The sequence below is a fragment of the Hyaena hyaena genome, unplaced genomic scaffold (assembly GCF_003009895.1).
Source record: "Hyaena hyaena isolate Hyena2069 unplaced genomic scaffold, ASM300989v1 scaffold_0, whole genome shotgun sequence".
NCBI classification, from domain to species: domain Eukaryota; kingdom Metazoa; phylum Chordata; class Mammalia; order Carnivora; family Hyaenidae; genus Hyaena; species Hyaena hyaena.
In genome coordinates, this window is record NW_024080632.1 from 6,486,370 (window position 1) to 6,510,373 (window position 24,004).

Sequence of the window (24,004 nt, forward strand, 5' to 3'; positions counted from 1 at the left end):
ACACCATTTTTCACGTAATTCTAGAAGATGTGTTGGTTCCTCAATGTCCATGCAAGGGCTACCCCTCCCCACAAGGGCCCATTGACTCCGGGTTTAAAGCATAAGGTCCATTTACTTCAATCTTGGTCATTAAGTTGTCTACTTCCATTAAAAAAGCCAAACCCAAACTAAAACATGTTCAGAGATTTGGGATATACTATTTGTTTGCTGTTTCTCCCCCCTCACAGAATGTGAGGTCTGTGAGGGCAAGGGATTAAAAAAAATTTTTTTAATGTTTATTTTGAGAGAGAGAGAGAACACACACACACACACACACACACACACACACACACACACACACGAGCGAGTGGGGGAGGGGCAGAGAGCAATGGAGACACAGAATCCAAATAGGGTCCAGCCTCTGAGCTGTCAGCACAGAGCCCAATGTGGGGCTCAAACTCACGAACCATGAGATCATGACCTGAGCTGAAATTGGATGCTTAACTGACTGAGCCACCCAGGCGCCCCAGGGAAAGGGGTTTTAATGGTCTTCTGTATCTCCAGTATCTAGAACATTGTTCTAATAGTAACTGTTCAGTTATTTCCTGAAAGAAGGAATTTCTTAACAGCATGTCCAAATGCCAAGTATGATTATTAGACTTATGACTTGGTGCAGGAATCATCCATGTTACAAACCATTTATTCACCTAGCTGTACGGTGTATATTGTGAATATACCACAATGTATATATATCCAATGTGAATATACCACAATGTGTCCATCCATTCTACTGTTGGTAGGCATTTGGGTTATCTTCTGTTTCCTTGTTTTGTTTTGATTTTTTTGCTGTTATGAATAGTACCACCTGGAACATTCTAGCACATGTCTTTTAGTGAACAGATGAATGCATTTCTCTTTGGGATATGTCTAGGAACGGAATTGCTGGGTTACGGTGTCTATGCATGTTTAGCTCTAGAAGACACTGCTAGACAGTATTCTAAAGCGGTAGTACCAATTTGCACTGCTGTCCAGGTGGTTTTGCACATCTCTCTGCCTCCAAACCCCTACGTCATTCCGTATTCCCTGTAAAGCCACTTGTGGACATAATTATCCCCTTCTTATCCCTCAGTTCAGTTTCTTTCTTAGTGAACCGCTCACCTCTGCCTGTGTGACTTACCTCCTTTAGAAAGTTCCCTTCTTACGGAGCCTGGGTGGCTGAGTCGGTTAAGTGACTGACTTCGACCCAGGTGATGATCTCACAGTTTGTGGGCTCGGGCCCCACAGCGGCCCTGTATCCAGCTCAGCACTGACCGTGGGGAGCCCGCTTGGGATTCTCCCTCTCCCTCTCTCTGCCCCACCCCCACTTTCACGCCCGCGAGTTCTCTCTCTCAAAATAAATGAATGAACTTTAAAAAAAAAAAAGAGAGAGAGAGAAAGCTCCCCTCTTTCCACCAGTTGCCTCAAAACATTAGATGCTCATGCTTGTTGAATACGTGAGTGACTAACTCAGATGTTCTGGAACAAATCCCAAACGCCTGCTGCCCTGTTTTTAACTTTGGCCCACATGTTAAGGGAACAGCTCTGAGCCATTGGAACTTCCTGAGTTAAAAGCAGTCTCCAGCTGAAAAGGACTACTCTGTGTTCACCTGATGCCACAGTTGTTGCCAGCCAGGAAGAGATTCTGCCCCTCATGTAGCAGGACCAAAGGTAATTTCTGGAATCTGCCTCTAGCACTGGGTTGGGATGCCGCACGGAGTTCCAGTAACACGTCAGTATGGGGAGCGAGGCTTGTAACTACTGCGTATTATTTCCCAGAGAGCAAATTGTCGCAAACTCATCATTTATCATGCGCCCCAGAGGCTTAAACACATTTTTTTAAATGTTTATTTTTGAGACAGAGAGCCCATGAGCGAGCAGAGGAGGGGCAGAGAGAGAGGGAGACACAGAAGCTGAAGCAGGCTCCAGGCTCTGAGCTGCCAGCACAGAGCCCGATGCGGGGGCCCGAACTCCCCAACTGTGAGATCATGACCTGAGCTGAAGTCAGACGCTTCACTGACTGAGCCGCCCAGGTGCCTCGTCAGAGGTTTGAGTCTTGTCTTCCAGGACCATGAGAATGGACGGAGAATCGCAGAAGCACACGGAATGCCGAGCATGGGGAAGGCCCTGGGTTCGGGTAGTTGCCTACAAGAGCTGATTTATCCCTTGATTCCTCAGGGTGACTGTCCCCTCCTGAACCCTGCCAGCAGGCTCCGAGCTGGACCCCGGCTCCGACTCTCCACCCAAAGACCAAAGTGAGTTTGAAAACCTCTCCGCTTCACATCCTTGGCTGACGCCCCGTAGCAGATGTTGGGAGTGCCCTGCTCCGGGCCCCGTGGCACAGCCCGTCTCTGGGCACGTGGAATGCAGCCTACGGGTGCCAGGGGTCAGCCCATCGCCTCGAGCCTGCCTCACCGATGACAGGTGATAGCCGGGGAGGCTGCGGATTACGCCCAGTGGGATTTGGGCTCTGTTGCCCCCGTGATAATCTGCTTAGTGCTCGGCTCTACATCCGCCTTGCCCTCTCCTCTCTCCGGGCTTCCTGAGGCCACTCCCCGCCAAGGACGTTATTTGTACTCGCAGCTCTGTCCCAGGGTCGGCTGTTGGAGGAGGTCATCACGATGATGTGACTGCTCTGGCAGACCTTCCAGCTGGCCCCAGGCAACTAGAGGCTCCTCCCCGCCTCCCCCGTCCCTGGAGTGTACCTTCTGCCCCCTGCTTCCACGGCGGGGGGCCGTTTGCATGGACGCAGGCCTGAGAGAGCAGGTGGTGAGATCATCTGGACAGTAGGTGTCCTGAGCCTGTCTGTGCTCCTTCTCTTGGCCCGGAGGACACTGCAGCACACGGAGAAGCCCTTGCTAAGATCACCCTGCGAGACTTAAATTACGGTCAAATCCTGTCCTCCTGAGCACCGAAATGCCTCTCCCGAGAAAAGCTGTCCTGGCACCTGGCTGACTCAGGCGGTGGAGCCTGCGACTCTTGATCTCGGGGTTGCGAGTTCAAGCCCCACGTTGGGTTTAGAGACGACTTAAAAACAATCCTAAAAAGAGAGAGAGAGAGAGAAAGAGAGAGAGAGGGAGAGTCACCTGGGTGACTCAAGTTAAGCATCGACTCTTGATTGGCTCAGGTCATGATCTCACAGTTTGTGAGTTTGAGCCCTGCATCGGGCTCCGAGCTGACCGTGTGGAGTCTCCTTGATATTCTCTCTCTCCCTCTCTCTCTGCTCCTCTCCTGCACTCTCTCTCTGTCTCTCTCTCAAAATAAATAAATAAACTTAAAAAAAAAACTACAAAAGAAAGAAAAGAAAAGCTGCTGAAATAGGCTCTGCCTGGCGAGGAGGAACTTGTCTGGGGTGAGTTCAGACCCCAGGAGTCTCTGAGGCACCATCCTCAATAGATCACATGAAGACACTCACAAATTCCCAGAGTGAGCTGACCCCCAGCCTAGGGGGCGTTAATAAATAAGTGGTTCAGGTCTGGGGCTCTTGGGGAAAAAATTGTTTCTTGTTTTGGAGATCGTGATCAGATCTGTGACACATGGAAAACATGTGTCTAGCTGGACGGCCACCAAACGCGTCGCGTCCGTGCCCCAGCGAAACCTCTTTCTGGCCGCTCCGGACACGCTGTCCAACGCAGAAGAGGGTGGCGGGGCGACTGTCAGGGCCCGCCACGTCCTGAGGGGTGGGGTGTGGAGGGAGTCACAGAGGGGACATGACCCCAGCTTGACCCTGAAGCCACCGCGTGCTTTGAGCCTCCTCCCCCCTCCCCTGCCTTTGAAATGTGAGCTCCGCCCACCGTTCCCACAGTGGGAGCCATTTTCAAGGAGACAGAGTAAGGTGTTCTTGAGACCAAGGTGACCGACCTCCCGTTAGGACCTCAGTGTAAACTTCTGAGGTTCTGGCCACTGTGGGGACACCCCCTGCCCTGTGGCTGTCGAGACGAGCTTGGTAAGTCCCCTGCTCGTGAACAGCGCCGCCCGCCCGGAAGGTCTTCCTCTTCCTTCGGTCTCTCCCTGCCCCCATGTGCGCAGAGGCGGGGGCAGGTTATGAACCAAACTTTGCTTTTGGGGAAAGACGAACTCGGACCCTCCCCACAGCTTGTGAGGTAATATCCAAGTGCCACATCCGGTCTGCAGTGGAGTTACAACCGGCCCAGGGCCACTGCCTCCTTCCCGACTCTTGTACACGGTGCTTTTCCGCACGCACACTGGGGCCCTGTGGCCTCAGGGCCTTTTCACAGGCTTTTCTGTCCTTCTGGTTTCATTTATGGCCCATTTCCCCAGAAAAGTCTTCACTCACCCCCTCAATTTCGATTCAACACCCCCCGGGGCACGTGGCTGGCTCAGTCAGTGGAGTGCGTGACTCTTGATCTCAGGATTGTGGGTTTGGGCCCCCACACTGGGTGCAGAGACTACCTAAAAATAAAATTTAAAAAAATAAGTGAATTCAGCACCCCATGTCAATCCCCTCTGTTAGCTCCCTGCTCTTTTCCTTCCTCGCATGTATCACCATTTGTAATGATAAATGTATTTGCTTATTTGTTTAAAGTCTACGTTCCTTCCCAAACTGTGACCGTAGCTGAGGACAGCCATACCTGTCTCACTCACCACTGCATGCCCACAGCCCGATTTACAGAGGTGCTCGATAAGTCTTGATTGAACGAATGAATAACGCATTACCGTTATCCCCATTTCACAGATGAGTAAGTGGACACTCCGGGTGGCTGAATCATTTGCTCAAGGTCCCACACCTGGAGAGAGAAACAGGTCTGGATTCAAACCCATCACTTCCTCTTCAGTTAGGTGTCCAGGAGGGGAGTTGCTGAGTCACATGGTAAGTGCATCTTTAACTTTATAAGGGCCCGCAAACTGTTTTCCAAAGCTACTGTACCATTTTCCGTCGCCTTCAGGAACGGGCTAGAAGCATGAACGGGTGGCGGAGTGGGCCAGAGGCAGGGGCTGTTTAAGGATCGGATGTTGTGTCCTCCTGAAATTCCTATGATGAAATCCTAACCCTAAGTGATGGTATTTGAAGGCGGAGCCTTTGGGGGGTGACTAGGTTAGATTAGGTTATGAGAGTGGGGCCGTCCCTGTCCTTGTCCAAAGGGGAGGAGACACAGGACCTCTCTGTGTGCATGCGCCAGGGAAAGGCCGCGTGAAGACATAACCAGCAAGAGGCTCCCATCAGGACCCCCACCGTGCCGGCACCCTAGCTCGGACTTCCAGCCCCCGGAACTGTGAGCAATAATGTTTGCGCTGGAGCTGCACGGGCTCCGTCCCGCTGTTAGCACAGCAGGGCCCTGCGGAGGGTCCAGAAGGCATGGATTGTCCACTCACACGCCTGCTCCCTCCCTGGGACTGAGGTAAGAGGCTGTGAGAGGAATGTAAGCACACAGTTGTCCATCACCTTATGAGTCGATCAAGAAGAGTGACGGACAGGGGCGCCAGGGTGGCTCAGGCAGTTGAGCGTCCGACTTCGGCTCGGGTCATGTTCTTGCAGTTTGTGGGTTCGAGCCCCGCGTCGGACTCTGTGCTGACAGCTCGGATGGAGCCTGCTTCAGGTTCCCTGTCCCCTTCTCCCTCTGCCCCTCTGCTTGCACTCTGTCCGTCTCTCTCTCTTTCAAAAATAAGTAAACATTACCAAAAAAAAAAAGAAAACAAAGGAAGAGTGACATAATGCCCATACAGTAGAATACCGATCCACACTACAACACGGATGAACGTGGGAAAGCACGAAGCCGGCCACAAAAGACCACGTATTGTATAATCCCATTTGTACGAAGCATCCGGAACAGGCAAATCCGCAGAGACAGAGAGGAGATTGGTGGTTGCCAGGAGCTGAGGGGAGGGCGGAAGGGGAGTGGCTGCTTCATGGGTGCAAGGTCTCTTTCCTGGGGCGATGGAAGTGCTCTGGGACTTAGAGGTGGTGGTAGCACAACACAGTGAGCTGTGCTTAACGTCCCTGAATCGAACACTCTAAAACGGTTAATTTTATGCTATGTGAATTTCACCACAATAAGAAAAGGGCTTGTAAACAGAATTGATTCCTAACGGGGATCATTCTAGCAGATGCGAGAGACCTCCGCAGTTCCCAGCCTGGCGTGGGGCTGCTCTGCCGCCCAGGTCCCCGGTCTCCATCCTGCTAGTGTTCCTCCTCCACGAGTGGCGCCCCCTAGAGGTGGGGGGCTGCGGCTCGGGCTTGCTGGAATGTCAGTGGCTATTTTCTTCTCTTTCCAAAAAGGCTCAGGAACCAGGAAACGTGGCCTTGGTGGTCCAGACTCCAGTTAGGAAAGCAGTGTTGTGGTGGCCGGGACGTAGGTGCCTGCAGGTGGCTGGTGAGAGTCCCCAGACAGCCCTGAGAGGGCCCCTGTGTCCCCTGCGGAATCTCCATCCGAGGGTTGCCCCTCACGCTGGTTCTAAGTGCAGAGTGAGGAGTGGTTGGTAATTGCCTTGAGCTGGCGACGCTCGCTTGCCAGTTACTGGACTCTTCAAGTTCCTTGGTGTGTGGGGAAAACCTCTGTGCTGCTGACTGGCCTCCCGGTGGCGGCAGGAAACAGAGAGCCCAGGCTCAGCACCAGGACAGACCGAATGCCAGAGACGCCTCTGTCTGTCTGTCACTTTTGGCGTTAGCGATTCCCTCCTGGGCACAGCTAGGGCAGGGCAGGCACCAAAAAATAAGCAGGTCTCCCGAAACGTCATTTACAGGCTGTAAAGCTAAGAACAATCATCTCAATGGCGGTATGATTCACGTGCAGCCATACACCCATTGTAAATGCACAGTTGGATGAGCTTTGACAGATTTATACACCCGTGTGACTGCCACAGAAGTAAAGGTACAGAATAGTTCCATTACCCCAGAAAGTTTCCTCGTATCCCTTTGCCATTAATCACCATTCCCCCAACTCCAGCCAACCACAGACCGATTTGCTTTGTATCAGTGTAGATCCCTACAGTTCCATATAAATGCAACGATACAATGTGTAATATTTTCTGTCTGGCTTCTTTGGCAATGGAACGATACACTGTGTAATATTTTCTTTCCGGCTTCTTTTGCTCCCCGTGTTTTTGATCTTCATCCACAGTATTGCCTGTGTCAATAGTGCACTCCCTTTCTGATGCTAACGACTGTTTCATTCTGTGGACATCCACGGTTAGTTTCTCTGTGCGCACATCGATGGACATTTGGGTCACTTCAGTTTGGGGCTTTAATGAACAAAGCTGCTATGTGCGAGTCTTCATACGGGTAGAGGTTTTCGTTTCTCTTAATGCCCAGGAATGGAATTGCGGTTATCAGTGTGTATCTAGCTCTGTAAGAAATCGCCAAACTCTTTCCCAAAGTTGTACTGGTTTGCTTCCCACCAGCAACGTAGGAGAGTTCCAGTTACTCCACACCCTCACAACACTCGATATTGTCAGTCTGACTAGTATCAGCCTTTCTGCTAGCTGTGTAGTGGTGTCTTGTTGAGGTTTTCGTTTGCACTTTTCTGATGATTAATGCTGTGAACACCTTTTCAGGTGCTTATTGGCCATTTATATGCCTTCTTTTGTGAACTGTCTGTTCAGATATTTGGCCCACATTTTACTGGGTTATTTGTTCATTATTGAATTATAAGATGATGTTCCAAAGGCAAGGAATGAAGTTATGCAAAAGTCTCAGTGAGGTGGGAGAAGCTCCTAGCCTCCCTTTCTCTCTGGGGTCTGGCCAGGATATCAGTGGGGCGGGGGCTTTGGTAATCTAACTGAAGGTGGAGAGAGAGAGAGAGAGAGAGAGAAGCATAAAAGCACTCAGGGAGTTAACCCTGAACTTCAGTACCCATGAGAGTTGCCTGGAGGACTAAAGCATAGATTCCCTGGGAACCCTGCCCCAGAAGGTCTGATAGGTGGCATTTCTAACAAGCTGCTGGCCTAGGGACCACAGGTTGAGTAGCACCTGAGAGATGACTGAAGCTGAGGTGAGGCCTCAGTGAGGAGCTCCTACCCCCTCCTTCTTCTCCTCCCATCCGTAGTCCAGGAAGCCCTTCCCCTCCCCTCCTCTCCCCGCCCACCTACCCAATCTGCCTGCAGTGGTTATCTAGGGATAGAATGGCTGAGAACCCGCACAGTCAACATGGAGAGGATCAAAGGGATCCAGGGCCCCCAGGAACTAAGGAAGAGAAGGAAAAGCATCAAAACAGAGCTCTTTCCCCACTGACTTCACAGGGATACACACACCAGTCACCCTGAAAGCTGAGGACAGAAGTCATGAACTTGTTGCACTTGGCCTGGATTTCTCTCTCTCTCTCTCTCTCTCTTTTGGTGGTGGAGAGTTGTTTCTACTGTGTTCAAAATTCTTTTGAGTTAGTTGTCAACGTTTACAAATCGACAATAATGTAGGATCATATTTATGGCTAATCGTTGCAACCAAGCTGTTCTAAAACTTCCACAAGCAGGATACAGTTATGCCGTCAGCAATTCCGGCATTTGGGTTGAAGATCTGTGGAAACTCCTGAGACACAGACCTGGAGAGATACCAGGAATGTATTACAAGTGGGGGTGTGTATAAGGTTGGTTTTTTTTTTTTTTTAATGTTTATTTATTTTTGAGAGAGAGACAGAGGGCAAGTGAGAGAGGAGCAGAGACAGGGGGAGACACAGATCTGAAACAGGCTCCAGGCTCTGAGCTGTCAGCACAGAGCCCGACGTGGGGCTTGAACTCACAAACCACGAGATCATGACCTGAGCCATAGTCAGACGCTTAACTGACTGAGCCACCCAGGCACTCCAAGCGTGTGTATATATAGGTGTATATGTGCACACATTCTTTCCTCACGTGTGCGTTTATTGGGTTACAAGACGGTACAACCCTAACTGGAAACTTAACAGTAAAGACATTTTGCTTTTGCAAGCAGCTGGTAAGAGGGAATTGACAAACTACAAAGAGTAAAATATAAATAAGGAAGCTAAAAAAAAAAAGAAACAAATGGAAAGGAAAGAACACCTACGGTTGCCAGCAACTTGAGATGGATGAAATAAGAAACATTTTCGATTTTAGTTAAACCTTTAGAATTTTTCAGAGAGCTTAAATGAGAAAAATAAGGAGGTGGAGGGAGTGTGGGAGAGGGCACTGCCAATTTAGATGAAGCTAAAAATTTAAATTCTTGCTAAACAATCCCAACAAATTGGCGTTCAAAGCGTGCTATTAATAAAAATCCTTCTTTCAAAAAGATGGCTTGGTGTAAACCACTTTTCCCCTTTATGCTTTGCGTCACCATGCTAAGGGACTCAGGGCATAAAGGCTGGGTTCCAACTTCAGTTTTGCTGTATATTAGCTATCTGACCTTGGGCAATGTACTGGGCCTTTCTGAGCCTCAGTTTCCTTTTCTGTAAAATGGGGATAATGAACGCTACCTCTTGGGGAGACTGGATGAAATTCAGCATTAGGCCTTAGGCCAACCTCAAAAGGTCTACAGGGGCTAAGAAGATCTTTTTTTTTTTTTTTTTTAACTTTTTAATGTTTTATTTATTTATGAGACAGAGAGAGAGAGAGAGAGAGAGAGAAACAGTGTGAGCAGGGGAGGGTCAGAGAGAGAGGGAGACACAGAATCTGAAACAGGCTCCAGGCTCTGAGCTGGCTGTCAGCACAGAGCCCGACGCAGGGCTTGAACCTACGAACTGTGAAGATCATGACCTGAGCTGAAGTCGGACGCTTAACCGACTGAGCCACCCAGGCGCCCCAAGAAGATCTTGTAAAGCAGTGAGTGAGCCTAGTGGCAACTGTGGCCTAATCAGAGACAACACCTCTTTAAAGAGCCCCCTGCTTGTGAACTCCCCCTTTCAGAAAAGCGGGCTCAGTTTGGCCCAAACTTCCTATTTTATGAAAGAAGGACCGGAAATCCCCTTGTTTATGGAATCTTCCAGTTTTTAAGTTTTGACGATCAATTCGTATGTTTCTAAAACACCAGCTAAACCACCCAGAACAGATTCCGCAGGACACACTTGGCCGCAGTCCTCTGGTTTGCATCACTTGCCTTAAAGAGGAAGAGAGTGAGATGGTTTCCATGCTGGAGCACGGTTTTGTGCCATTTCAGCCTTGGCGGGAGGCTGTCCTGGCAACGTGAGCAGACAGTAATGACCCCTGACTCTGTCCAGTGCCTCCTAGTGCCAGACACCGTTATAAGCACTTTACCTGAAACATACCCTCCAGTGCTCCCGATTACGATTCTGTTTCATTTGGGTGAGAAAGGGGTTAAAAAAAAAAACTGGTGGAAAGTCCATTTTCAGCACCATTTAAGTCACGGATTGAAAACTGCACGAAGGATCTGGTGGTTCTTTTAGAGACTAGAGATGAAGGTGGACTCCACTGGGTACAACCCACACCCATTGATTTTCCTTTGGGGACCCCTAGGAGAGGGCAGAGGGTCCCTGTGTGCAAGGGCACGCCCTCAACCCTTGTGTATTTGGGGGTCAGCAAAACGAGTGACTGACTGAACGTGCGAATGGGTTCTGCCAGCCAAGCGACCCACCTGCAGAGACAGCGAACTTTTCTGGGCGGAGGAGGGAGGGGTCGGTGAGCTTCCTCACCCTTGGGCTTGGCCCGTGGACCCTGTATGACTTCCCCCAGGGCCACTGCACCCAGGTCTAAGGGCAGAGCGCGCGCGCGCATGTGTGTGTGTGTGCGTGTGTGTGTGTGTGTGTGTGTGCGCGCGCGCGCGCGCGCGTGGGGGGGGGACTCGGTGATCGAGGGTCACGCGCAGGTGGCTTTGCCGCGGTGGTGGCGGCGGTCGCAGAGGCGACGCCGCTGGAGGCAGTGGAGGAGGGACAGGCGGCCCAGCATCGCGGCGGGCGGGTAAGGTGGGCAGGGCGGGGGCTGCGGGGAAGGGAAGGGGCGGGCCTCCCGGAGGCAGGGGGTCGTGTGGGGGGGGATCCGCGGCGGGGAGGGTCGCAGGAATGGGACCGCTGGAGCGAGAGGACGCGCTAGAACTGGGGGTAGGGCGACGACGGAATTGCAAGGCGCCGAGGCGGCACGCGACCCGCGGTCCCCTGGGGTCTGGGGGCGGGTCCCTGCAAGGCTGTGCGCCTGGCTGCGTCCGCGCGCGCAAAACAGGTGGTCGCCCGGTGCGAGCGGTCCCTCGGGCGCAGCGGCCTGTCACCCACCGCAGCCGTGTCCCTCTGCCCCGGTTGCCCAGGCTGGCAGCGGGTTAACGCCTCGCCTGGGCGACCACAGGGTGTTGGACGCGCACGCCTGACCCGCGCCCCCAGGGGCTGCCTGACGGCTGAGCTGTGCTGCTGGGCGGACGCACCGCGCGGACAGCTGGAGACCCACGGGGGGGCGGGGGAACCACGGTTGCCATGGGCAGGATCGTGCGCGCAGTGTGGCCAGATCGGCCCAGTTCTCGGGAAGCATTGATGTAAAGTCACCTCTGGGTTTTGGCAGTTAAACTTAAAAACACCTTTTATCATGAAAAGTTTTGAACATACATAAAAATAGGGAAACTAGTATAATAAAAAAATCTTCCATTTTTAAAATACTGTAGGAATCAAATAAAACCTCTTCCATGGCCATCTCTGGCCCCTGGTCTAAGCCCTGCCTGTTCAAAGTGCGGCTGGACCCAGGCATCAGCACCACTTAGGAGAGGCTAGAAATGCTGAATGTCAAACCCCACCCCGGACCTACTGAATTAGCCTCTGGATTTTAATGAGATCCCCTGCTGATCCACATACACTTAAGGTCTGAGAAGCCCTGTTCTAGGCCTTTTTTTCCTGGACAAATTTTATCACCCTCCTCCCTGATTGGTCTTCCTGTCTCCAGGGTCATACTCTCTGTTATTTTTATTTAATTGATTATAGTCAGGGTTCTTAATAACCTAAGGCTCCTCTCTCCAGACAGTTTGGTGGAGGGAAGAATATTGTTTAGGAAGGACTGTTATATTACGTAGTAGAACTGACGATGCTCACACCCTTCAGGTGTGCTTACCCCCTTCAGGGCCCTGCCTGAGCTTCTCTCTCTCTTTTTTTTTTTAATGTTTTTTTTTTTTTCCCTAGGAGAGAGAGAGAGACAGCGTGAGCAGGGGAGGGTCAGAGAGGGAGGGAGTCACAGACTGAAACAGGCTCCAGGCTCTGAGCTGGCAGTCAGCACAGAGCCCGACGCAGGGCTCGAACCCACGAACCGCGAGATCATGACCTAAGCGAAAGTCGGACGCTTAACCAACTAAGCCACCCAGGCGCCCCTGAGCTTCTCTCTCTTATAAATCTTATAGGATTATTTTGAAGATGAAAGGAGGTAATATAAGTAAGAGCATTTGTATATATTTTTACTAGTCAGGACTCTTTCAGTGAAAAGGGATAACTTAAACCAGCTTAGGCTAAATAAATAAATACATAAATGACTTTATAGTGGCAAGATTTGGAAAAGATTAAGGGATTTCAGGTAGGGCTGGATCCAGAGGCTTAGATAACATACTTGGAACTTGGACAATGGGGGCTGACTCACCGGGACCAAAAGAGGTTGAGATTGGGAACATGGTGGTTTCAAAAAAAAAAAAAAAAAAAGGGAAATAAATTGTTGGCATGGAAGCATCAGATGTCCTTACTTAATTGGAAACCATTATTTGTTATTCTTTGTGATTTTGTCTGCTCTCCCCCACTGGATTTCAAGTTCCTTGAGAGCTGTGGCTCTGTCTTCTTCATCTCTGCTTCCCCACGTCAGATGCAGTGCATTTCACTTAAGGATGCGCAGGAAGTACTGAATCAAATGTAATTGACTCAAATAGATTCAGTCTCTTAGACACCAGCCTCAGGCAAGCAATCTCTCTCCCCCTCTGAGTTACAGAGAAAGTCACTATTCTCAAGCTCATAGTATAAAGAACATCACAGACTCTGACGCTGGATGCCTTTGTTTCTCTCACGGCCACCGTTCAATTCAAAGTCCGTCTGTCCCTTTACAGGTGCCAAGCAGCTAGGAAAATGAGCCCCGCATGAGTCACTTTCATACTGAGCAGCATTTTATTACAGAAAGATAATGGGGTTTTTCTCAGCCTGACCCCAGCAGTAGTGCCGTAGATGGTTGTTACCTCAGAGTCAGGAAGGAAAACAGAAGCTTTCAATAGTATGTGTCAATCAAAGGGAGCTGCTGATCCCCCGTTTTTTGTTAGGGGCCAAAGTTCTTTTGAGACGCAAAACTGTAATTGCCAGCAGCTCATAAGAAAATAAACATAACAATAAAAGCCTCTCAAATCCCCAAGAAAACAAAACAAACCCCCCCCAAACTCCCCACCAAACCCAAACCCAACCAGAAACAATCCCTCCCAATCCAAAAACAAAAACAAAACAATACAACCACACATCAGACAAAAATCAACCAAACCAAACCGATAAAAACAAATAGAATGCAGAGAAATCTAGGAAGGTCTACAGAAGATTAGAAGTCTTTTGGAAGTACAATGTCTGGAATTGGATTTCTGTTCTTTTGGTCCAACAGTAGGGAGTATAAACATGACCTGAGAGGGATTCAAAATCATTTCTCCTATGAATTCCATCATTAGAGATCTTCATGGATTAAGCTCCTATTAAAAAGAAAAAGAAAAAAAAAATAAAGGCCAAAGTATCAGCCATTCACATTTCAGTCTGAACTAGCCACTTGTTGACAGCTAAGAGTTGCAAACTCAACTGTTTACAGGGTCCAGGCATGACATGTCAACAAGTGAGCCAGGAAAACACAAGCATGGTGGGGATATGATGAGTTGGAGAATGCATGTCCCGTTCACAGGGAGCAGCTGCCTCTCAGCTCCAGGCAGTCATTACCGTGAGAAATTACAGGCTCAGTGTTACCACAGTTTCCTGGAACAGAAGTTGGAAATCTAAATTTTTACATGAAATCTTCCAAAAAAAATTCAGCTGGTGTATCTGCTTGTCCCTAACCTTTGCTCATCACGGTTTCCTTTGATAATCTGATTGAAGCTATGGAGCCTGGGAAATTTGGTTTGTACACAATTTCATAGAGGGCCTCCTTCAATTTCACGATGTGTCTGTACATCAGAACCAGTGCCTGCTCTGCCATTTATACTTTCCAAGAGAGGATCTGATTGGTGGATTTGCTATCATGAACCGTGCAGCACTTCTTTTATCTATCCATCCATCCATCCATCCATCCATCCATCCATCCATCCATCCGAGAGAAATGGAGAGCGCAGTGGGGAAAGGGGCAGAAGGAGCGAGAGAGAATCCCAAACAGGCTCCATGTGGGGCTAGTCCACCAAGGCTGGGATCATGACCCTAGCGGAAACCAAGAGTTGGATGCTTAACCCACTGAGCCCCCCTGGGCCCCAGATGTGCAGCGCTTCTGTTGGATAGAGTTTCATTCATGGTCTCCTTCTCATGAGGTGATTGATTGCCTTTGGTTTGGGTGCTGATTCTGGGCCCAGTCAGGCTGCAGGGCTGGATGTTCAGAACAAAGGACCTCAGGGGTTACTTTTCTCAGACGTAGATGTGTGCACCCAGATCCTCTGAATTTCATGAATTGTTCTCCAGGATGCCTCCTCGCTGACATGCCCCCCCATCCCCCCATTCTCTTTTCCATTTGGAAAACCACTTCCTTCCCTCCCTTTCATCTTCTTAATTTTTTTAAACGTTTATTTTTGAGAGAGAGAGAGTGAGCGAGCCAGGGAAGGATAGAGAGAGAGAGAGATACAGAATCTGAAACAGGCTCCAGGCTCTGAGCTGTCAGCACAGAGCCCGACGCGGGGCTCGAACTCACAAACTGAGAGATCATGACCTGAGACGAAGTCGGATGCTTAACTGACTGAGCCACCCAGGATCCCCTCATTTTCTTATATTAAAAGCATCTGGTAAAGTAGTTACTTTCAGCTTGTACAGTCTCATTAAAAAAATTAGTCTTTCAAAGCAATGCAAGTACACATGTAAAAGTCAGATTATAACATTTATGTCAAAATATTAATTTTCTGTTCCTCTCCTGGTCCATCCCGAGAGACACTGTTTTCAACTCCCTTAGCTGTTTCTTAGGGCATTTCCCCATCTTCATATTTCTATTCTTGATTTTGGCATATATTTCTAGTTATTTCATTCACTCTCACTCATTAATCAATCAATCAATCAATCAATTAAACACGTGTACAGAAAGCACCTACTATGGGCGAGGGCCTTTTACTGCTATGAATAGAGGGATGAGCAGAACCACATTCAGTCCCTCCTTTATGGAATTCTTCACCAGCAGAGGGGCTGATCTGTGACTAATCAAAGAATCACACAATTATATGTAAAGTGGCAGCAAGTGAACTCAGGGAAGGCACGTCGCACCATGAGAGATGATAAAGGGAAATTTGACCTGGTCAAGGAAATCAGTGAAGGCTTCCCTGAAGAAAGTTGACTGAACCGAGATCTAAAAAGTGAGCAGATGTAAAAGCCCTAGGAGATAGGGAAGGAGCCAAAGGAAAAGCATTTCAGGAAGAGGGAACAGTATATGCAAAATCCACGGAGAGAGGGGCTATGGGGGATATCAGAAGCCATTTCCCTGCCCACCTGGGACTGAAGTCTCTAAATGAACCTTCATAGTGGAGACTTGGAAGACAGGCATTATGGTTAAGACGTGAGTCATGGGTTCAAATCTTGTCACCCCAACGCGTTAGCTGTTTGCTCTCAAACAAAACACCTACATTCTGAGTCTCAGTTTTCTTACCTAAAAAAAAAAAAATCCTATTCCTAAAAGGTAGAGGGTTTTGTGACGAGACTTTAAATGACATAATTCGCATAAAGTTTTGCTCAGCGCCTGTCATATGATAAGTGGTCAGAAAATGCTCATTGATGTGATCACTATGTCATTTTTTTTCCTCTCTAAATATCAGCAGATGGGGCAAATCTAAGCCGAATCCTGAGGCTGTGAGAGCTAGCAGAGTCTGGAGGGCAAACAAAGCTTTGGTTTGAGCTGGTGACCCTGTCTGATGTTTTCAGATCACGGCAGAGAGAGTGCACAGATTTTGAAAGTCACCCTGAGCTTGGTGTTTTCCTGGTCTGCAGCCATTAGTCCTGATTATAGGACGCACTTCAGAGCTGTGTGGAGTCTCTCACTCCCTGTCAGGACCGCCTGGGCAGGAGGCAGAGAATGGAGGCTTTGGGGGCAGGCATGCGTGGGACGCATCCCAAGGCTCTGGCACGTCCAAGGCTCAGAATCCTGAGAGTCTAGCCTTCAGCCAGGGTTGTGCTGGTCATTGTCTTTCTGTGTTATCTGGGATTCTAACAACTCACTTTAGTTTGACCTTGCCCCTGGCCTTGGTGGACACCCTGAGCCCAGGCAACAGGTTGTTTATGGTTTGTTACAACGATGGTAATGGTGATGACAGTGATGATGGTGATGATGGTGATGGTGATGATGATGATGATGATGATGTGGGCCTTAAAGCTGTAGGAAAACTAGCATTTCTCCCTCACTCCCTCTTTCTCCCTCCCTCTGCTCTTCCCTCCCTCTCTCCCTTTCTGTGCCTTACTTTATCTCTGCTAGTTTGTTTTCCTGTCTGTCTCTGCCTCGGTCTTCCTCTCAATCTCCTCCGTCATCATCATCATCATCATCACTATTATTATTATTATCTCTTTGTCTCTCTATATGACTCTTTGCTGTTTGGGTCTCAGTCTTTTGTCTCTGTTTCTCTCTGTGCATCTCTCTGTTTTTTTCCAGACCTTTCTCTTTATCTATTGGTCTCTATCTCCTCTCCCAACCCCACACATCTCTCCCATCTCCCAAGCCCTTCTTTTTAAAATTTTTTAAATTAAATTTTTTTTTTTATATTTGAGACAGAGACAGAGAGATAGCAGGGGAGGGGCAGAGAGATGGAGGCAGAATCTGAAGCAGGCTGCAGGCTCCGAGCTGTCAGCACAGAGCCCGATGTGGGGCTGGAATTCACGAACTACGAGATCAACACCTGAGCCAAAATCACATGCTTAACCGACTGAACCACCCAGGTGCCCCCCCACCCCCCCGCCCCCAAGCCCTTCTTTAACATTCTACGATTTTGTGAAAATAGTCCGGCCTCCCCAACAAGACCACTTGTAACCAGGGCTTAGCAAACACCATGTTTGTGTTTTGTATAAGAGGCCAGCGGGGGAAGTTAGCTGCTGTGGATTTTGATATAGTTTAGTCAAGACAGCCTTTTTATTAGCAAATTTGTGCGGATTGGTTCACAAGATGTAAGATGTGACTAAAATATTAAGTTGCTACACTGTCAAAGCACTGATGGATTGGGAAGGTAAATTAGAGAAGCACGCTCTCTCACAGGAACTCCTGCTGACATTTAAAATTAATTTTTCTTAATTCTCTGTCCACCGTATTACACACTGGTTTTGAGGAGGAACATTGAAATCCAAGTTCCTGGTGAGCACCCTAATAGAGAACAGTAGTAATTAAATTAGAGGCGCAAAATTCCTTCTTTGGTTCCTTCCTGCAAGTTTTCGTTCCTTGGGGACCTAAGCAAGAGGAAATGTTCTGCAGAGTCTTAACAGAATTAAGATTATCAGCTTTTATGGAGATGAGCAGATCCACAGATAAAGGGTTTGGGAAAAAAAAAAACCCAAGTAGACAAAGCTTGGGATGAGTTTTAAGATTTTTCCTCCATCCCTCCTTCCTTCCTCCTTCCTGCTTCTCTTCCTCCCTTTCTTTCCTTTTTTTTTTCCTTTCTGTGTAGTATTCCTCCCATTTATATGATGCCTGGATCGGTAGCATCCTGTGCTTGAAACTGAACTGTCATTCAAGACACCTGAGTCTAACCCCAGCCTTGTTGCTCGCCAGCCGTGTGACCTTGGGAAAGTTACTCAGCGTCTCTGGGCTTCCGTGGCCTCTTGTGTGGAACAAGAAGCTTTTGGAGGAGATGACCACTAGTATTTTTTGCAGCTCTAAAATTCTTTGAAACACAAGAATTTGTATTTGAGAGCTTGAACAGAGAACTGGGGCCCAGCTGCACAGGGACCTCCCTCCGTGTGGGCATATTGCATGGATCTGGATGGCAGTTACATTTTGTTCAAACTAAAGAGGGTTTTTAATAATGAATTCATTTTAGGGGCACCTGCGTGGCTCCATTGGTCAAACATCAGTGCAGGTCATGACCTCATGGTTCTCTGGGCTCTGCGCTGACAGCTCGGAGCCTGGAGCCTACTTTGATTCTCCCCATCCCTCCTCTGCTTGCCCTCTCTCTCTCAAAAATAAAGAAATAAAACATTAAAAAATTAATTAATTAATTTTATTTAATTCCCACGTTAAACAAAATCTAAGATTGCACAAAAAAATCCAATTTTTAACTTCTCTTAGACATGTAAAAATAAGCCCCAGTAGCAATATGCAGGTGGTGTTGAGGGGCAATTGCCCCCTTCGCTGGGCATAGTCTCCTGGTTTGCCCCCATCCCCCGAGACCACCGCCTCTGATTTAGTGGTCGCTAAATCTGTGTTTGAGACTTTGGGGAGGGGGTGGTTATTGTGTATGAGCGGAAGCCTGGTGCCAGTTAGGCACAGGCTGCGATGTGCTGAACTTTTCAGCCTCCGAGCGGGACCCGGTAAATACACTCTGGGCATCATGCCGCGTCAGGCTGTCTTTACAGGTGCCGTGGGGATCTCGCGGCTGAATTTCTATGCTCCACATTGTTTTGGGGGGCTTGTGCTTGGAAATGAAATCATTGTCTGGATGCTGCCAGGATGCAGGGATGGATAACTCGGCAAGGCTCCTGACCTGGTCTTGAGAATTCAGGTCTATGATAGACCATCATTTATTTCTTTTTCTCTGTGTGTGTGCTGGCTGCATTCTGAAGTCTTAATTCTGGAGCCTCGGCCAGGCCATCTGCAGCCAGAGCCTTCCTGGCACGTTCTGCAGTTGTAATTATGTCCTTATTTGTGTGTGTCTCCACGGTGGCAGGGATAGTAATGCTCATCAAATATTCCATATGCTCTGCCGCCCTCCCAGCCCCCTTGCAGTGAAGTGGGGCCACGTGATCAGTGCTGGCCAATGAGCTCTGAGCACCGGGGTGTGCATCACCTCCTGGGCTAAGCATCGGAAAGGATGTGAGCTCTCTATGTGTCTCTCTATGCTGTGTGGAACGTGAAGGCCTCATGATCAAAATGTGAGATCAGAGTGTCATTCAGCCTGGATTTCTGAATTGGACCCATGGCAGATTATGTGTGACAGAAGAGTAGACTTTTGTTGTGGTAAGCCACTGAGATTTTGGTGTGGTTGTTACTGCAGCATAACCTAGCTTAAGCTGACTGATACATCCTCGTAGAATTGATGAGAAGGGATTACACATCCATGCCTACAAAAACTTTTGGCAGATAGCCAGGGTTCAATAACTATCATAGAATGGATAAACAAATATCATTTGTGTTTTTAGACTATACATATAGCCAACTCTTCTTTTCTCCTGGGATGGCAGTTAGATTAGAAGGAGACCCTCCTGGGGCAATCTGGGGTAAAATCTTAAGAATCCATTGACATGGGACATTTCTCCATTTATGTGAATATTCTTTAACTTCTTTCTGCAATGTCTAGATCTCAGAGCAGAAATCTTACTTATCTTTTGTTAAATTTGTTACCAGGTTTAAAATATTTTTTGATTCTATGGGAAATGGGAAATGATAGGCACCCCAATGTTATTGTATTAAATTTTTTTTTAATGTTTGTTTATTTTTGAGTGAGAGACAGAACAGGAGCAGGGGAGGAGCAGAGAGAGAGGGAGACACAGAACCTGAAGCAGGCTCCAGGCTCCGAGCTGTCAGCACCGCGCCGGATGCAGGGCTAGAACTCACAACCTAGGAGAATCATACTGCGTTTTAAATTTCCTTTTTTTATCCTTCAGTGCTAGTGTGGCATGTGTATAGCAGGATGCCATTTGTGTTACCCTCCCCCTACCCAAACCTCTTCTGTGACTTAGTCTGTCTGTGTAAATTCATAGGAAAAAGCCTGGAACTGTACACACCAAACTGACCACAAAGGTAACTTCTATGGAGCAAAGAGAAGAGAGGGACTTGGATTCTCAGGGAAAGGTGGTGTTCAAGAGGGACGTTAGACTTATCTGTCATGTTTCAATTCTTATACAGAAGGGATTTTTTAAAACGGGTTCCTTGCATAATTAAAAATCTGTTAAAAGAAAAGAAGAAACCAGTGATCCCCTCACCCCAGCCCGGTTGCGAGCCTGTGTGATGGAGGAACTGGAGCCCAGGGACCCCCTCCCACACATGTCAGGAAGGCACCTGGATTGCGACTGTCGCTAAATGCACAAAAGTCTGATCCACTGGGTTGTCCTCAGCAGAGAGACGGAGTTGACTGAGAACCTGGAGAAGCAAGTCCAAGGAGCCCAGACTGGGGTGCCTGGGTGACTCAGTTTGTTACGCGTCCAACTTCGGCTCAGGTCATGATCTCACAGTTCGTGGGTTTGAGCCCCGCATTGGGCTCTGTGCTGACAGCTAGCTCAGAGCCTGGAGCCTGCTTCTGATTCTGTCTCCCTCTCTCTCTGACCCTCCCCTGCTCACGCAGCCTGTCTCTTTCTCAGAAATAAATAAAAAAACCAAAACAAAACAAAACAAAAAACCAAGGAGGCCAGACTGATCAGTGTGTGCGTCTAGAACTGTTCAGAAAAGCGAGTTTGTAGACCCACAGGGAGAACCTGCCTGTGCAGCAGATAAATTCCCAGCATGGAGGGGCTCAGTATCATGACCGCCCCGCGGACTCTGTGGTTGCAGGACAGCCTATTGCGTCTGTGTTCGGCTGGGCCCCCCCAGAGACCGGGGTTTGAGTACAAGGATGTCGTCTGGCAGATGATTCCACAAAGTCCTAGTCGGGGAGATAAGTGAGCCGGAGAAGGACAGTCGGCTGTGGTGTTTTGCTGAGGGCCGGCGAGGCTCGGTCCTGCTCAGGGCCCTGGGAGGGTGTGAAGAACGTACGTCCAAGTTGTGCATGGTGCCCACAGCTGTGTGGATGAGGGAGCACTGCTTCTTCAACTCACATCAGTCATCAGCCGAAGCTTCTCGCGGGGTCGTGGGAGCATTGCCTCGCTGACACTTCAGATTTGCTCTACACAATGCATTGACCTGCTTTGGCGACTGGAGAAAGTCTTGGCAAAGAATCACAGGTGTTTATAGAAGTTACCCCTGCGGTGAGCAAGGGACGGCAAAAGGGACACTTAACAGTGTACAGAATGGCTTCCTGTACACATCTGTACCCCAAGAAACGTGCTTGGTGGCAGAGATGAGTTTTGTTCCTCGAGCACTTCTGCTTCTCATCAGCGCTCAATAAATTGGTAGTCTGATTTAATCATTGCTCTCTTGTGAGTTAGGCTGGTGGGATCAAGAGAGATGGCCCCTTTTTGCAGGTACTTGGCAACACTGGATTTTTTTTTTTTTTTTTTAATTTCTAGGAGAGAGAGAGAGAGAGAGAGACAGCGTGAGCAGGGGAGGGTCAGAGAGAGAGGGAGACACAGACTCTGAAACAGGCTCCAGGCTCTGAGCTGGCAGTCAGCACAGAGCCCGACGCGGGGCTCGAACCCACGAACCGCGAGATCATGACCTAAGCGAAAGTCAGACGCTCAACCGACTAAGCCACCCAGGCGCCCCGGCAACACTGGATTTTTTAAGACCAAGTTTGGAAGCCGGGAAGTGAAAGCTGCAGCAGGCAGGGGCCATGAGTATGTGAAGTGGGCAGGCGGAGGGGGATCCTGCTTAGGAAGTGCTTACATGGTGCCGTGCATGTAATAAAAGCTCAATAAAAGTAATGTACAGAGCAGCAGCCAGCAGCAACTATTTCGAGGGACAGGTTTAGGGAGAAAGTGGAACTGAGTGTAATGTAGGGAAAAGATGCCAGAACATTTAGGAACCTCACCAGGAGAAGTTTATAAAAGAAGTCTCCATGCCTAACGCTGGCCTCGTGTATGGACCTGGTGATTAGGACGACAGTCATTTTCTATTAACTGCAGTGATGGTGATTCCTTAGAGGTGGGGTTAATTGGTAATATGGGTGTGTAACATCGTCCCCTCAGATATGTTAGGTGCCAGTAATTAACCTTTTTGTTCCGGGGGCAGCCATTCATTATTTGTCTTCTTGGCCTTCTGCTGTTAGTTCTTTTCTCATCACCTGCCGCGTTGGCTGTGACACATTAGCGGGGCTGATGTGGAGAAATACAAAAGTGAGTCATAGGGTCCATTTAGCAAGACACAGAGGACTTTCTGTTTATGCGGCCCGGATGAGAGCTGCCTTATCCAGGGGTCCGGTGGACCGTGAGGTCCGGTGCTGAGTGTCTCTGAGCCTCACAGGAGCCTATGGGAATGTGTGTACCCTAAAAAGAAGCGTGGCCTCTGAAATATGAAAAGAAAACCATACAATTAAAAAATTATTTTTTATTATTTTTAAAAAGATTTTTTAAAATGCTTTTTATTTATTTTTGAGAGAAAGAGTGCAAGCGGGGAAGGATCAGAAGGAGACAGAGAGAGAGAGAGAGAGAGAGAGAGAGAGGCAGAAGCTGAAGCAAGCTCCAGGCTCTGAGCTGTCAGTATGGAGCCCAATGTAGGGCTTGAACCTGTGAACGGTGAGATCACAGCCAAAGTCAGATACTTAACTGAGCTACACAGGTGCCCTCAATTTAAAAAAAATTAAATTTTATTTTTTTTCCCCAGATTTACTGAGGTATGATTGACAAGTGAAAATTGTATATATTTAGGTTATACAACATGATTTTTGTTGTGTACAATGTGATGATTTAATGTGTATACATTTGACATGATTACCACAATCAAGTTAATTAACACATCTATGGCCTCATATAGTTACCATTTGTGTGTGTGTGTGTGTGTGTGTGTGAGTGTGTAGAGAACAGTTAAGATCTACTCTCTTACCAGATTTCAAGTATACAATACAGTATTATTAACTATAATCACCATGCTGCTCGTTACATCTTTAGAACTCAATTGATTTTTCTAACTGACGCTTTATATCCTTTGACCAATGTCTTCTCATTTCCCCCACTCCTGAGTCCCTGACAATCACTTTTTCTACTCTCTGGTTCTGTGACTTAATATAATTGAGATTGAGACATGTTTCATTTCAGGAAGCACGTACACATGATGTATGTCAGCTGACCAATGGCAACTCAACCAATGGTTCTCTATATATTTTACATGGTATGGTTTTTTTCTTTTGTTTTTGTTAAAAAAAATTTTTTAATGGTTATGGTTTATTTATTTCTGAGAGAGAGAGAGAGAGAGTGACAGTGTGACAGTGTGAGCAGGGGAGGGTCAGAGAGAGAGGGAGACACAGAATCCAAAACAGGCTCCAGGGTCTGAGCTGTCAGCACAGAACCCGACACAGGGCACAAACCCACAAACCATGAAATCATGACCTGAGCTAAAGTCAGATGCTCAACCGACTGAGCCACCCAGGTGCCCCCACATGGTATGTTTTAATATTTTTATACTTGAGGGGCACCTGGGTGGCTCAGTCAGTTAGGCGTTCGACTTCTGCTCACCTTGTGATCTCGCGGTTTGTGAGTTCAAGCCCCACGTTGGGCTTTGTGCTGACAGCCTAGAGTCTGGAGCCTGCTTCAGATTCTGTATCTCCCACTCTCTCTGCCCCTCCCCTGCTCACACTCTGTCCCTCTCTCTCAAAAATAAACATTAAAAATATTTTTATATTTGGGGTGAGGGCATCTGTGCAGGATTTAAAGCTTGCTGATCAGAATTTGATTTGTAGGAATTTGATTTACAAATGAATGGGTTATTTAGAGCTCGGGATATCATGGCCTTTTGCAACCTGCTCCTCTGATTTTTTTGGATGTTCTTTAGAATTTCATGTTTTAACTGCAAAAGTGAATTTATTCTTGTTGGAGTAGCATAATAAATACAATCAGGCATAAAGAAAACTGTTAGTGATGCCTTACCCCCCTTCCTCCTCCTGATATCTTTAAAGAGAATTAAAAAAAAACAAACATTTATTTATTTTGAGAGACAGAGTGAGCAGGCAAGGGGCAGAGAGAGGGAGAAT